Here is a 15255-nt window from a genome sequence, read left to right on the forward strand (position 1 = left end):
TTGTTCTTTGATAGATTTCCATCTGCCCCTTCAAGATCACCACTGGGCTTTTCTACTGTCACAACCTGAACTCCCGGCTCTGTCACTTCCTCTGTTGGTGCCCTGGAAACGTTCTGGTTCTGTTGTTGCGCATTGCAGCGCCAGCTCTGATTGGGATTATAGGGTTCCCTCCCTCTACCTCGCCCCCCCGTCCTCCCAGGGCCTCCCCTGCCTCGCTGGGTGCCAAAGTTCCCCCGGCCAACAGGCCTAAAGCTTGCATTGTCAGCTAAAACAAACTCCCCCCATTCAAAAGTGGACTCATCATGAACTCCATCTCCGCACTCCTCATGCCAGTGGCCAAATACAACTATCGGAGCGTGGCGTGGGAGGGCAAGCCTGAAGAAGACAAACTAACTAAATGGGCTGGACATTGGCACAGGCCATTAGCACATACATATATTTATATTATACTCTTCTAAACAAACATATATTTATATTATACATATTAAAAAATATACTATTAAGTAATCACTTTACTATTACTCCAAAAAATACTTACTTTAATAAACGACATATTAGTGAATAATTTAACAGGTCAATAAAAAAGTTTCATCTCCTATTTAATTTTGCTCATACGGCTTTGTGAAACTTATTCATGTATATGAAATTAAATATTCACATTATTAGAAACAAAATCTTAGAATTGTAAAAAAAATGTTCAAAACCATATTATACGTGAAATAATTTTTTCCTTCTAATTTGAAAATATTCATGCATTTCAAATATATATATATATATGTTTTTCATATCATAAAAAGTTGCTTAAATATTTCAGATCAAAATGTCTAGATGTATGAAAATTAATGTCGACACATTTATGATGAAATAATAGTAAAAATGGAAATAAGTAATAAATAATAAAATAAGTCAATTAATAGAAAAAGTCTCATGTCACATAACAATAAAATGGAACACTAAAGATAAAGCTTTAGAATATAATGTGACTTTAAAAAGTTGAAGAGGCAAGAAATCAGATATAAGAAAACATAATAAAAAATAATGCAAATGAGAAAAGAAAAATAACTAAATAAAAAAGAAAAAAATGAGAGATTAATCTAAGCTTCAAGCGAGGCATCCTCTTTAGTGAAGGGAGCAAGGGCATTTGTTGGCCAAGACTCAAAGAACAAGGCGAGACATTTGTTGTCATTGAGGGTACAGGCTAGCTTCCACCTATCCATCGAGTTTAGTAACCCCACACCTCCCACCCCAAGGGTACGAATTTCAGGATAAATCTAAAAGAATGAAGAAGAAAAAAGTGCAACTTTAGATTTGACGATATGCAACACTACACATTTCAAAGACGAGGTTGCACCACTTAACTTTTATAATGGTAGACTTGGCATCGACCGAGAAATCAAGCGACCGGAAAATAGTGAATCCTAAAGAAGAAAAATCTAAAGAACTTGGCTGCAGTTTGCTGGTGGTGTTGTTGTGTTGCTCTGTTCTTCGTATGTTAGAGGCCGTGCCACTAGGTGCGGTTGGAAGATGTTTCCTCTTTGGTGATAAGGGAGCCGCGGCATTTGCCCCCCCCCCCCCACCCCCAAAAGCAAGTCCCAAAGCTTGCCCCTTCGGTGCAAGGAGATCAGGACGACGCATCACGCTAGGGGGGACGTCACCGCTGAGCCCACCAGTGTGTCATGGATAGCGTCTTTAGCAGACGAAGACTGTTTTTGTCAGGATAGGACTGAGCGACTGTCCCTCTTTGAACTGCCCGTGTGGCAATCCTTCCCGCCAATATTTTTGGGGAAGAGGATCAAGGAAGCTATAAAAGGGGCAGTGTTGCCCCCGTAGAGGGGGATCGGCTGCTGAGACCTTCACTTACCTTGTAGCTCCAGAGCACTATCTTCACAACAATCCCACCAAGCAGGAGTAAGGTTGTACACCGCGCGGTGATCCAAACCTAGGTAGCTCCCTGTGTCCCTGTTGTGCCTTGCGTCCCTCCATCGTGCCTCGCTCGCCGTAGCCATGCCGAGCTTACCGTTTAGTTGAGAGGTAGTGAAACAAGCCCCCAGTGTTCTAACTAGAGCTTTGGTGGATTTCCCGTAGCACAATCCCCCCCTCCCCCCCCCCCCCCCCCACACACACACACAAACATCACACGTGTTTGGTTGACGAGCTTCGCTTAAATGAGGTAATCCAAGTTTAAACTACCAAAAGATGGGGTAAAATTGAATAAATCTAAAAGAATGAAAGAAAAGGTGCAACTTTAGATTTGATGATATGGAACAATATACATTTCAAAGACGAGGTTGCATCACCTTACTTTTGTAATAGTAGACTTGCCTCGACCGAGAAATCAAGCGATCGAAAAATAGTGAATCCAAAAGAAGAAAAATCTAAAGAACTTGGCTGCAGTTTGTTGGTGGTGTTGTTGTGTTGCTCTGTTCTTTGTATGCCCAAAGGAGTGATTATGCTTACGAAGGCCGACGACTACAGGGAGAATTGTCAATCATGTCGGGGTCCGGGTCCGGGTCCGGTTCCGGGAATGACTAAAGAAATGCATACTTCCACTTAGGATTCCACATTTGATTATCCCTCTCTTGGACTCCTCACGTTGTCCGTTTGTCGTGTGTGCTAGCCCTATAAATCCTCCCAAGACATTTCGATGCTTAAACCTCACAAGTGCAGACGAGGAACAAATACAATGGTGGATTCCATGGGGAGCGTCACCGAGCTCGGTGCCATGATCTCCGACGCGTGGCAGGAAGCGGAGAAGTTGCCCGGAGCTCTTATTTCGTGGGGCATCGTCGAAGCGGCGGCTGCACTCGGCCTGATCATCTCCAGCGCGCCCAGAGGCTTGTTTCTCCACCACCGTAAGGCACCTTACTACTTGTACTACGGCATCCTCGTCGCCGTGGCCATCTTTCGGGCTCTTCGAGGCGTCGGCCGGCTTCTGGGTGTCCGGCGTGCGGTCGGGAAAACGATCATGTGGGTGTCAATCGTGCCCCTGGTCATGGTGGCTGCGCTGGGGGGAGGGCTCGTCATCCTGAACGTGAAGTAGCTGGTCCAATTTCTCGAAGTATTTCTCGTTCTTTTCGTTTGCTGTCATATACTACTACTGTTGCAAAATAACAAGGGCTGGGGCGTTTGCTTTGTGTCGTCAGTTGTGTCGGTACCTGTGAATTTGATGTTTCATTTGCTTCTGCTTGTAATCTGTTTGTGTTTGTTATGTTCGTGAGATTTGGGCTATTAGGCTGTGATTATCCTGTGCCTTTTAAGCGATGTTTTTGTCATCAGTTTCTTCAATAAGAACGAAACTGCATTTTTTTACGCGAGAACGAAACTGCATTTGTTTTTGATCGGAAGCAGAGGAACGAGGCAGTCCAGAACAGAACATGCGTCCGGCAAGTCTGGGCCGAACTTGCACCTGCCGAAATAGTGCGTCTAAATGGCCAGTAAACACACAAGGGCCACGCGACTGGCCCGGCCAATTAACGCTTGAAGTTAGCGACTCGGACCTCTATCGTTTTTTTAACGTTATCAGTCATTTTTTTCATTCGATTTAAAAAATATCATTATAAAAAGTGCAAAACTTATAATAAAATTTAATGACATTTATTAAAGGAATTTAATATTTTTAAAAATTATGGACATTTTTCTGAAAATTATTATTTTAACCAAAAGGAACACTTAAAAATCATATTATGTTTTTAGCAATTCATTTTTTTTAAATAGAATATTTATGAAATATTTCCACCTGTGCTCCTTCTTCACTACCACGCCGCCGCCCAGCGATGATGGGAGGGCCCCGCCTTGAGTTCGCGCTATCCTTTCTGTAGGTCAGAATTGGCCAAGCTCGGCCATTGCAAAGGAAAGCGGCCGTCAGATCCCGTGGGGTTGTTTCAGTGGCACGCTGCCAGAGATGGGATGTTCGCCGGGCAGGCCGCTAGGGGCGGGCTACTCCACAAGTTGGCCAACACAATCCGGTTCCTGGCCATTGATATTGTCGATAAGGCCAACTCCGGCCACCGCAGGATGTCCATGGACCATGGTCCACAACCTCTACAACGAAGTCATGAAGTACTCCAAGAATCTTTACTAATTCAAGCACAACCACTTCATTCTCTTGGCTGACCACAACTATATGCTCCTATAAATATAAGTAATACTAAAAAAAAGATAAGTTTAGTAGTCGAGATAATGCTAATTTTTCCTTATGTTCCGACCAGTTTCTTACAATGGAACTACCGGTCTTAAGAGGTGCAAGCGAACACAAGAACCAGTATAAATTGATACAACCATATGCTCATTTGATAGGGATGCAATTCACATGGCAAAAAAAAAAATCTGAGTAGGAGATCATGAAGTTGATGCCAACATAGGCCAAGTTCGTATGCCACTAAGATTGGGACAATAAATTTAGCAACTTTAATTGGCCCCAAGCAAAAGCGAAGCATGGTCGGCGCTATGAAAATGCTCAAACTAGGAATTTAGTTTTTGATCTGTGCTTAACAAGTTATGATTTTTTTTCTTCACAAATCCCATATCTTCTACAAAATGCTTTAGTAGACTTTAATCATGCCATTATATATTTGTTTCTGTTCTTAGGTTCCTAAAACTATAATGCAAGTCTTTGAGTTTTCATGTCAATGAATTGATCATGTTTCTTGCTTTGGTTGCATGAATGTTAGGCATTTCCATAATGAACATACCTGCCATTTCTTTTTCAAGTGATTCAAACAGATCTTATATTCTATTTCTTTAACAAAATCAACATCAAAGATTCAAAAGGCTCTCCTATGGGCGCGGCGTGCGGCCATGCTTCCGTCTGCTAGTATCTTTTATCAGTTTGTCTAATTCACATCTAGATGTTTTTTAAAGATGTCACATCTAAGCTCCCACAAATATATAATGCAGCAACAAGAAACAAAAAAATAGGACAAAAAACTAGACCACAAATAGAGTGGACATCAGACCCATCTTTTATACTGTCACATCTAGATGTGTCCTAAACAGACCCATCCTTTATACTGTCCGTACCGGTGGCGGAGCTTTAGCCTAAATCATGGGGGGGGGGGGGGCAAACATGATTAATTTCAGCTGATTTTTGGTAGGAAATAGCCCTAGAACAAAGGTATATAGGCTTGGTTTGTTGTGAGCTGGGGGGCCATGGCCCAGGTTGGCCCCCATGAAGCTCCGCCACTGGTCCGTACGAAACGCGTGTTCGCCCTATATAAAGAGGTAAATACACCAGAGGTCTTAGAACTTGCACGCGACGGTTACTTTGGTGCACAAAGTTGCAAAATACGTGTTTGTGGTCACTAAACTTGCGAGACTGTTCAAATACAGTTACTCTCTCTGTACGCGAGCGTATCCGTCGATGCCAGCATGGCATGGGCCCACTGTCAATGACACATGGACGCATTTTTGCACAAAACCCCTTCTTCTTCGTCTTCTTCTATGCAAAATAAAAAATCAACAATCGATGGGACGAAAAGTTTAACTGCCAGATCTCGAACCCTGACCTAATGCTAGGACAATACAGGTCACACAAACTGCGCCACACATCTGTAGACAGCTATTAAGAGTAACTAAGATTAATGTACAAAAACGGAAGCGCTCATGGAACAGAAATGGGCTGTGGTCCGGCGACCCATTTTGCACTTGTTTATTTTTCAGAAATTTGTAGATAGTATGCAAATTATAATGCCATTAATAAGATAATTTCAAATAATTTTCATGTATTATTCTAAAATAATACTTATGAATTATAAAAATGTTTGCATAATAATAACACAAATAGTTTTTAAATATTCATAATAACACCTATTCGTTTTATTTGAGAAATTCGTGGATCAGAAAAAATTGTTCATGTATTATTTTCAAATAATATTGTTTGTGCAATTCAAAATATGTACATGCGTTAAAAAACCTACATGGCATTTATAAAAATGTTTAAACACTGTGAAAAATATTCATGTAAATTAAGAAATGTACATTGCATTTAAAAAATGTTGACACATTTCAAAAAAAATTGTGAGTTTTACACAATGTACAATTATGCTCGCATGGTTCAAAGAACTGTTCGCGTAGTTTTTCTATTGCATGAACATATTTTGAATTACACGAACATTTTTTACAATGTTTAAACATTTTTTAAAATGGCACATACTTACGGAGAACAAGAGTGATAAAAACATATACATTGTCTATCTCTAAATTACATCACATGTCGCAGTTGCTTGGTGGTTGGCTTATGCGCGAGTGAATCTCCATGTCACAGGTTCGAACCCACCGGTTGCACTTTGCATTCTTATTATTAGAAGACATAAATTTCTTCATTATCACTTTTTGGGTCCACCCGGATAGGATATACAGTTTAATATAGTAGTGCAAAGTAAACACATGATACTCTTGGCGTGGTGGTTGTTCAATCGTGCCACTTAGCAGTACGTCCAAGTATGGAACCCTGCCGCCCCACTATTTTTTCTTATTTTAGGGGTTCCTATGTAAATAAAAAAAGAACTGCGGGCTTTTCTACAAATCTATCATACAAGAGCAATTACGGTGGCTGACAGCGGGCCCGTGCCATGCTGGCGTCTACGGATACGCATGCGTACGGTGAGAGTGACTGTATTTGAACGGCCTCGTAAGTTTAGTGACCACAAACACATATTTTACAACTTTGTGCACCAAAGTGACCGCCGCACGCAAGCTCTAAGACCTCTGGTGTATTTACCTCCTATATAAACGACGTGAAGCTTGTACGAACGTCTGTCCTGCTGTCTTGTGAAACAAATCCGGTCGATAGTCGGAGAACCAAAAACAGACGGGGAAATCTGACCCAAAACCTAGAACAATTGACACATACAGGTTCCCTACTTGACCCAGATCTCTCCCAGAGTAAGCGCACGCGTCTTCTGCTCTCGATGCATCTAAGCTACGCCGAGCCTCCGTCTCCACGATATCCACACACAAAGCTGCGTTCCTTCTCTCCAAAGCTCAGAGCCTCAAGCCAAAACCATTTCGCCGGGCATGTACAGAGAGGCAGTAGATGGAGCTCCTCACCTTCCTCTTCAGAATGGTGGGCCTGATCTCCGGCGCATTACGCAACGCGGAGAAGCTGCCCGGTGCTCTGATCTCCTGCGGCGTCATCCAAGCCGCGGCGGCGCTCTTCCTCATCATCTCCAGGACACCGAGAGGTTTGTTTCTTCACCATGGCAGGGCGCCCTTCTATTTGTACTACGGCATCCTCATTGCCATAGTGATATTCGGGTTTGTGGAGGCGTCCGCCGGATTTTGGGTGTCCAGCGATGTGGCCGGACGGCGTGCCGCCGGAAAGACCATTCTATGGGTGTCCATCCTGCCCCTCGTCTTCGTCGCTGCGCTCGCAGGCTTCATCGTCCTGAACTGAGACACTCGGCCTCCACCCGCTGTTCGATCGACGTAGCTCGATCATGTTGTACTGTACAATTGATGGAAGTGTGTTATACAATAACGAGTGTGTACTGTGGGGACAGGTGGATCAGTATGCTGTACCAGTATGAGTGTTTTAGATTTCATATATTACTTTCATTCTTTTTCCATTTGACGCTTGTAATCTAATATGTGTAAATTATTGAACGATTTTTTGTACTAATGAATCTTTGGGTTGTGCTGTGGCTTTGGATCGACAAGTATGCCATCTGCTTGGTTATTTGCAATTGTACTGCTTCGAATCCCCTGTTTTTCTTAGGCCCCCTTGTTGGAAAGCAGAGCAAGGAGAGAAGTGTGCTTCCTGTGGTCTATTTGGGCCGTATTCTCTAGCGTAAAGCTCGGCCCAGTGTCGAAAAAACTGCTTCTGAATATACCTAAATCCTAAAATGTGGCCGGCTGCTAATCTGTCTTACAGAGCACTCGGGCTCGTGCGCCGTCCGATCCAGATCTCGCGGCCACGAGCGTTTCCAGCGGAGACGGGCGAAACCATCGATGCGCGTGCCAGGTGTCCCCCGGTCGTGGCTTCGTGGTCGAGACCCGTTGGCTCTCAGTGCGGTTGCGTCTCGGCTCCCCTCTCCTGTTCTTCTCCACTCCCATCCCTCCCATTCGAAACTGCCCCCGAGCGCAGCGCAGCGGATCTCGTTCCAATCCCCCCAACCCATCCCCCAAATCCAGCGCGAGAGCAGCCGGCGGCGTGTCGGCGATTCGGCGGTTGTCTTCCGCCGGAGCGAGGGCGGGACTGCGGGCACGGCGTGAAGGAAGGCGGTGCAGCGGCGGAGACGCGACCGCGGAGAGACGACGCGCTGCAGGCCGCGTCGGAAGGAGCAGCACCGGAGACGTGGCAGAGGAGGAACGGCGTGCGCAGCCGTTCTTCTGTTGGTGCAGAGGGGCAAAATCGCCGCGAATACCTGGTATGCCCATCGATCTGTTCCGGTCCTCCGCGTTTAGGTTGTCCAAATCGATGCGCTCTGCCGCTCCGCTGCGGACAGAGGAGGAACGGCGCGCGTACGGCCATCGTGCGGTTGTTGCAGAGGTGCCGAATCGCGGCGGGTCGACGTGCTCCTCCACGTTTGACTAAGTTGATGAAATCGAGTAGCAGATGATAGAAATTGTTTGGAGCACTCATTAATTTGGAGATTGGACGATGACACAGGGCATTTTGTGTTCCTAGGCTACCGGTGAACTAGGATTAGTAGGTTTCGAAGGCAAGCCTTGGGGCTGTAGATTTCCGGTGTTGTAGATGTTGAGGTTGATCCTGATGGGCGACTGACTTGCCTGAATATGGTTCATGTGTTGCCTGCGCAGGTGGTTTGACAGTGTTTTTGATTTAGTGTACGAGAATAATGATTCTCTCTTGTCAATGTTGCCCTTTTTTGCTTGTGACTTGCCTGATACGGTTTGATATGTTGCCTGCGCAGGTGTTTTTGACAGTGTGTTTTGATTTAGTGTAGGACAGCAATGCTTCTTTCATGTCAATGTTGCCCCTGTATCGTGAGTGACTTGCCTAACATGGTTCACGTGTCGCCTACGAAGTTGTTTTTAAAGTGTGTTTTTGGTTTAGTGTAGGACAGTAATGCCTCTCCCATGCTAATGTTGCCCTTGTTTTTGCTAGTGACTTGCCTGATATGGTTCGTGTGTCGCCTACGAAGGTGGGTTTGACGACGTGTTCTGATTTTTAGTGCAGGAAAGTAATGATTTAGCAATGGAAAATGCACATGTGATTTTTGTGTGTGTGTGAGGTAGGAAGTAATCAAGTAGAGGGAGGTTAATAGGGCTATTTGTAGGACAATTTTAAGCATTTCACGAGAATTCATTCTGTGATTTTCTGTTCTAGGTGCCTTGTTTTGTTTCAGATTTTGTAGGACATGTAGAGGGAGGGTAATAGGGCCAATTATAGGATAGTTGTAATATAGTGAAAATCAGATAGTTTACAACCCTTTTCAATGCCCACTTTTTGTAAGTTGTTGTTTGTTAAGTTCAGTAAGAATTTAGTCAAACGAAATTCGTTGGATGATATAGAGTTCTTTTAGAATCATTTCTAATTGTGTTTTTTATGATGAATCTCACTGTTTGTCCTTTAAATATGCAGCAGAAAATAGATGGCTGGGACAAGTCATAAGTCAAAACAGGATGGACCTGCTGGATCAAGTCATGACGACCTTGCATCTCATGGGAATGAAGAGCATCAAGCACAGGTGTGCACATGCTCAGGAAGTTTTATGTTCTTCCTGTACATAACAGAGTTTGTTTTTTTTTTCCATTTTTTATTGATTTATGTGGTTTCCATCTCCCAGCTACGGAGCAATGCACCAATAACTGGGTACAAGCGTATGAGAACTAAGGCAGTTGTTTCACGGGGGAAGCGCCCTGATGATATCATTAGTAATGAGAATAGTAATGAGAGCCAAGCTGCAGATGCTGGGAATAAAAATGTTGAAGGTGCAGACGTCGACCAGCCTCCAAAAGCAAAACGCCAGAAGACGGGAGGAACTGAGGTATTTTGCATAGTTGCCTTAGTTTCACTGAGCAGTTGCCCATCAATGCTGCCTAAGTTGCCTATGTTGTGATGAACCTTTTTCCTTTTTTGCTAATCCCCTGTTTCTGTTTTTTCCTTATGCACAATATGGTCGTAGGAACAGGGCATGCCCTGCAAGGCTCTTCAAGTTGAACAAGGACTTGGTTCTTGACCAAAAGGGTGTCATCATCGGAAAAGAATTTGGTGGCATTCTGGACCTTGCAGCGAGTAGCATGCCCGGAGATTTTAGCCAGTGGATAATGAAGCATTACGACCCGGAGATTTCGCAGATAGTCATTCCAGAAAGGGGGAAGATTCCTGTAGATGCCGCAAGTGTCCGTAGGATATGGGGTTTGCCCAACAGGGGCAGGAAGGTGTGCTTCGAGAATCGGCCTGAAATCACAAAGGCAATGTACAGTATTTACAACATCACATCCAAAAACTCCCCAACCCTCACAGAATGGTGCAAGATGATCGTAGACATGGGAGGATCTCATGATGATGACTTTGTCCGTGCTTGGCTAGCTCTTGTTTTTTCGTGCTTCCTTGCCCCTTCAACTAGTTTGAGTATTTCCCCAAAGAGCTTCCCGGCGGTCATGGATGTCAATGGAATAACGGAAACCAATATATGCCAGTTTGTTGTTGATCAATTAAAGCTTGCGTTCACTTCGGGGCGTGCCAACAAGAAGGCTGTTTGTTGTTGTGTTTTCCACCTTGTTGTAAGTGCTTCAAGCTGTTTTGTTTTTTCAAGCATCCATTTGTTTACTTATCTTTTCTTTTCTTTTTGCAATCATTAGCTAATTTAAACTTTCTGTTCTTTTTCCGTGTCTCTACGCAGCTGTTGTACCTAGACTCTCTGGATGTTAATGAGCCAATACCGAACTTGGTACCAAGGGGTTCAGTTTGGAATTCAGATTTAATCTCCAGAGTTGTCAAGAAAGACAGGAAGGCTCCAGGAGAATATGGCCAATTGCGGGTAACTGAATTTTTCTGTTTTAGTATACATATCATTGTCATATTGTTTTTAGGAAATGCTACCATTTTTTTAGAGTAGGCAATTCACTTTCAAAGAGCAAGCAAGGTAATGTATCTTTTTGGGCAAGTGCCATACATATATTTTCAAGTATGTCCAAGTAGTTATCAGACTTATTCGGACCTTCTCTCGTTTACCATGCACACAGTTGGATAATGTTCACAGGAAGGATTTGTTTTGTTGTTGTATTTAATAGTAGCTTCTGTAGTACATTTTTTAGCTCTTTTTTCTGTCTGAGCAATTTACATGTTGAAAAGTAGCAAATTTACACAACAACACAAGCAACTTATGTTCTGAAAACTAGCAACTTACATACTAGTTCTTCATTTTTTGTTGATTACAGTATCAACTAATAGTAGGCAACAAGGGAAGTGGCATAATGGTTGCAGGAATTTTCAGACTATTAGTAGTACTATTTTTCTTCATTTCTCAGGTCTTTTTTGGTATGGGAGTGCCAGAATTGTTGTCACTCATAGTTTTTTTAATCTTCTTTGGCTATAAAATCACCAGCTCAAGACGGAGTTTTCCCGGTGTGCGGATGATAGCTTGTTTGGCAGTATGGACCACATCACCAAATTTGTTGCCGCAAGATTGCCCGAGTCATATGACAAATCAGTAAGTTTATCTAGCACTTGTTTTTTCCTCTCACTCTTGTTCCCCTTTTTATTGCCATTTGTACATTCAACCATTTTTTTTCAGAATCTTCAATAGAAGATATGTACTTATCATGTTCTCTACCATCCACTTTTATGTTTTACAGAAGTAAAAGAAGCTCACAGGGTTGGTGCACGATATGTGTTCTGTAATTTCACATGCAGTTGGGAAGCTCGTGACTGGGGTTGGGAAGATAGATGATGATGAATGGGGGACAAAGAAGGCAGATCCTACTACTGCGGAGACAAGCAGTCGGCAGTCTAACAGAAGGGGCAAGCGAGTACCAGCCAGAAGAGACAGCTTACCAAGCGAGGAGGAGTCGTTTAATTCTGACAGCGACGACAGCGAGGCAGCCGACAGTGAAAGTGAGGGAGATGGCAGGGATGAAGGTAGTGATGAAAGCGACACCGATGGAAGTTCAGACAGCGATGACGGTCATGATGGATCAAGTGTAGTTCAGGGGAAATCAAGTAGCCAGGGAGCACGACAAACGGTTGATCACCACGAGGGGGCAAGTGCTGAGATGGGAGGTAAAGACGGAACTGAGGGGAACGAGGACAATGATGAAGAAGAGGATGACGAAAAAGAAGGTGACGAAGGAAAGGAGGACGATGACGATGAAGAAGGCGATGGGGATGACAAAGACAAGGAAGATGATGGGCAGGGGAAGCAGGATGAAGATGATGAGGATGACAGCGGAGGTGGCAACGGTGGTTCAGGCAGCAATGGTGGCTCCGATCGGGACGGGGATCCCGCAGCTGAAAATGCAAGCAGCGATGATGATGAACAATGCACGCTGCAATTTCTGATTGAAAAGAAGAGGGACAGAAAGGCAAAAGGATTGGATGAGGCAGATAGGATATCTATCAGAGACCTTGTGATGACAGAATTCAAAACTGCTGTTTCCCCAAAACCACGCTTCCCTGTTTTTGAAGTGAAAGAAATGTTGGATATTGATGACATATGGCAACCAAAGCGAGGAGGATGTTCAAAGAGTTGCTGAGGGGGGAAGATTTGGATATGGTCTTCACATTCAACCCCAAGCAAATATGCCCAAAGGCGACTCGGCAGAAAATAATGAGAGAACTTGGCGCTCTAAATGAAGCTACAGAATAGAAGACTGCTTGTCGAAACCAACTACCACCACTCCCGCCATCAAAGAAGATGAATAAAACTATTAGTTTCGTATTGGAGCCATCTATGATGAATGAAACAACAATTCATCCGCAGGCATATCGTGCTGAAAATCCTGGTTACAGCCAAGGGGGAAAGTCAAGGCAGTCAGCCATGAAATAATCTGGTCCTCCCCAGCAGCAACAACAGGCAATTTCTGAAACAAAAGAGGCAATCCATGGGAATGCCAAAACACAGGTGGTAAAGAGTACACCATCAAGCTCAGCAGCACCCCCGTGCAACAAAGTTGGAGATGAGGCAGTACCTACAGGAGTAGATTCAAAGCAGTCGGGTAATTTTCATTCCCAATGTCAAGCAAGTGGATCACATATTCTGGCAACTCAGTCTAAGGAGGAAGCAAGACCAGCTGTTTTTCAGGCAAGTTCTGCAGAGGAAACACTGGACCCCACAAAAGTAAGGCCAGTTCAACTCAAGAAGGGACCCACAGTGCTAGTAAGCACAGGAAACCACAGCGGAACACAACCACTAGGTGACTTAAATGGTCAAGTGCCACCCCCGTCCCGGGGAAATGTGATGCAGTCAGCCAATGGTATCCAGAGGGCCAAGGTGCAAGACTTCAACGCATCACCCGAGGCTACAACATTAAATCATGCAGGACACAAAAAGGAGAAAGAGAACATCCCTCCGATGTCATGTACGGAGATCAATAGGATACAAGACCTGCCCGAAGCTACAACCATGGGAAAAAGTCCGGAACAAAAGTTGCTAAGAGCCCTAGGGAAATTGCCTGTCTGCTCAACTGTACCTGCCCAACCTGAGGCCACAAGTGTTCCAGAAGCAGTAGAAGCAACTGGCCAGGGGAACACTTCCCATTTCTCTAATGTGGAGGAGAGGTACCATGAATTCATGCGTGTTAGTGGGAAGACAACCAATGCACTAGAAATCAATGTTCTAGATGTGAGTGAGCTGTTTGCAAGGTGTGTTGATCCAAACAGCAAGAATGCCCAATCCAACTCCACAAATCACAACTCAGCGAATAAAGATAAACAACATTTTGAGCAAAGGGACACCGAAAGATCAAATAATTTTTTCAGAGAGTACTGCCCAGCACCAAGTTTCGATCTAGGCATAGATGATTTGCACACAAGATCTGCAGATAACAGAACACATCAACATGTTGGGTCAAGCACATTTACAGAGCATGAGTTCAAGGAACTCCCAGTACATAACCAGCCAATCATCGATATAACCGACGATGATTATCTGTTGGACGGTGAAGGCATAGATGAACCGTGTGTTCAAGTAGAAGGAAATGCGTACCAAACACCTAAAAAAGTTCCAACCAAGGAGAAATGGGGTCAGGCAGCAAGGTTTACAGTAGTAGTAGTTCAGGAGAGATGCATCCACATCAATTCGAGAGAAGGATTATCAAGCCACCTCCTTGCAAGAGGTCACCTTTCATTGACTATAATGAGAAAAAGTCTACATGTCCAAACCCGAAGCAAATATATTGTATGCATCAGTTATTTTGCATGGAAGAATTAATGAAGAAGAATCACCAGATGTGGATACCAGGTATGACAGTATATCACTGCATTTCTTTTTGTCAGCCATGGCACAATGCACTTTCCCCCAGGCAAGGTCTGTCATGATATCCAGGCAATTCAAACTGTGTTTACAAGCAATCCATTTATAGAATCAGGCGACTTGGCTTAGTGTGAAATTCTTATTTTTTGAAGTAGTTTCTCCTTTGATATGCCCATGCCCCCATGTGTTTTCCCTGAGTTGAAATGGTGGTAGGAAATTCATGGAAGGATTTTGTGAGCTGAATGCCTCTTTTTTTTTCATGCAGCGTAAGGGTAATTGAATATGGCAAAAACTTTGTCACGGTCAGGGAGCTCGCAAACTCAATAAAGAAGGAAGGTTTTGTCTTGAGCCATGTAATGGAAGTTGGTATACAGAATATAATGATGAACTTGCCAGCAGACTCAAAGAAGCTCGTGATGCCCGTCAGGTTCTCGGTAAGAAAACGCGAAGCAACTAATAGTGTAGTTTTGCGTTTCTTTCTTTTTTCTTTTTTTCATAAAAGGTCATGTTCATGTTTGTATTTTTTTTACATCAGATTCAGATGCAAAACATGGAATTGAACGGCAAGGAGCTCATTTCCCGGTTCAAGAAGTCGAATCGCTTGGACCGTAAAGACATGGTAAGTTAATGGTTTCTTTACTTTTTACCAATGCATTTTTTATATATGACTTTTTATGCTAAAACTTTTGCTCACACAAATGTAAATATTTCTTAGGGGGGGGGGTGGTGGGCAAGTTGACTACACTCATGAAATTTCTTTTCTGTGGCAAGTTTCTTACATTTTTTGCACAACTTGCCTGTGCATTTTTGGCTGGTTGCTTACATAAGTAGATAAGTTGCCTATGCATTTTTTGGCTGGTTGCTTACATAAGTAGAT

At 43.6% G+C, this 15255-nt stretch overlaps 1 pseudogene; it reads left to right on the top strand.

Moving 5' to 3' along the window:
• The first annotated feature begins 12180 nt into the window (after window positions 1–12180).
• On the top strand, window positions 12181–12953 carry LOC147986748 (uncharacterized; annotated as a pseudogene).
• The last annotated feature ends 2302 nt before the right edge of the window (window positions 12954–15255 follow it).

Source organism: Triticum urartu, chromosome 2A, assembly GCF_056163025.1.
Source record: "Triticum urartu cultivar PI428250 chromosome 2A, HENAU_Tu73, whole genome shotgun sequence".
Classification (NCBI taxonomy): Eukaryota; Viridiplantae; Streptophyta; class Magnoliopsida; order Poales; family Poaceae; genus Triticum; species Triticum urartu.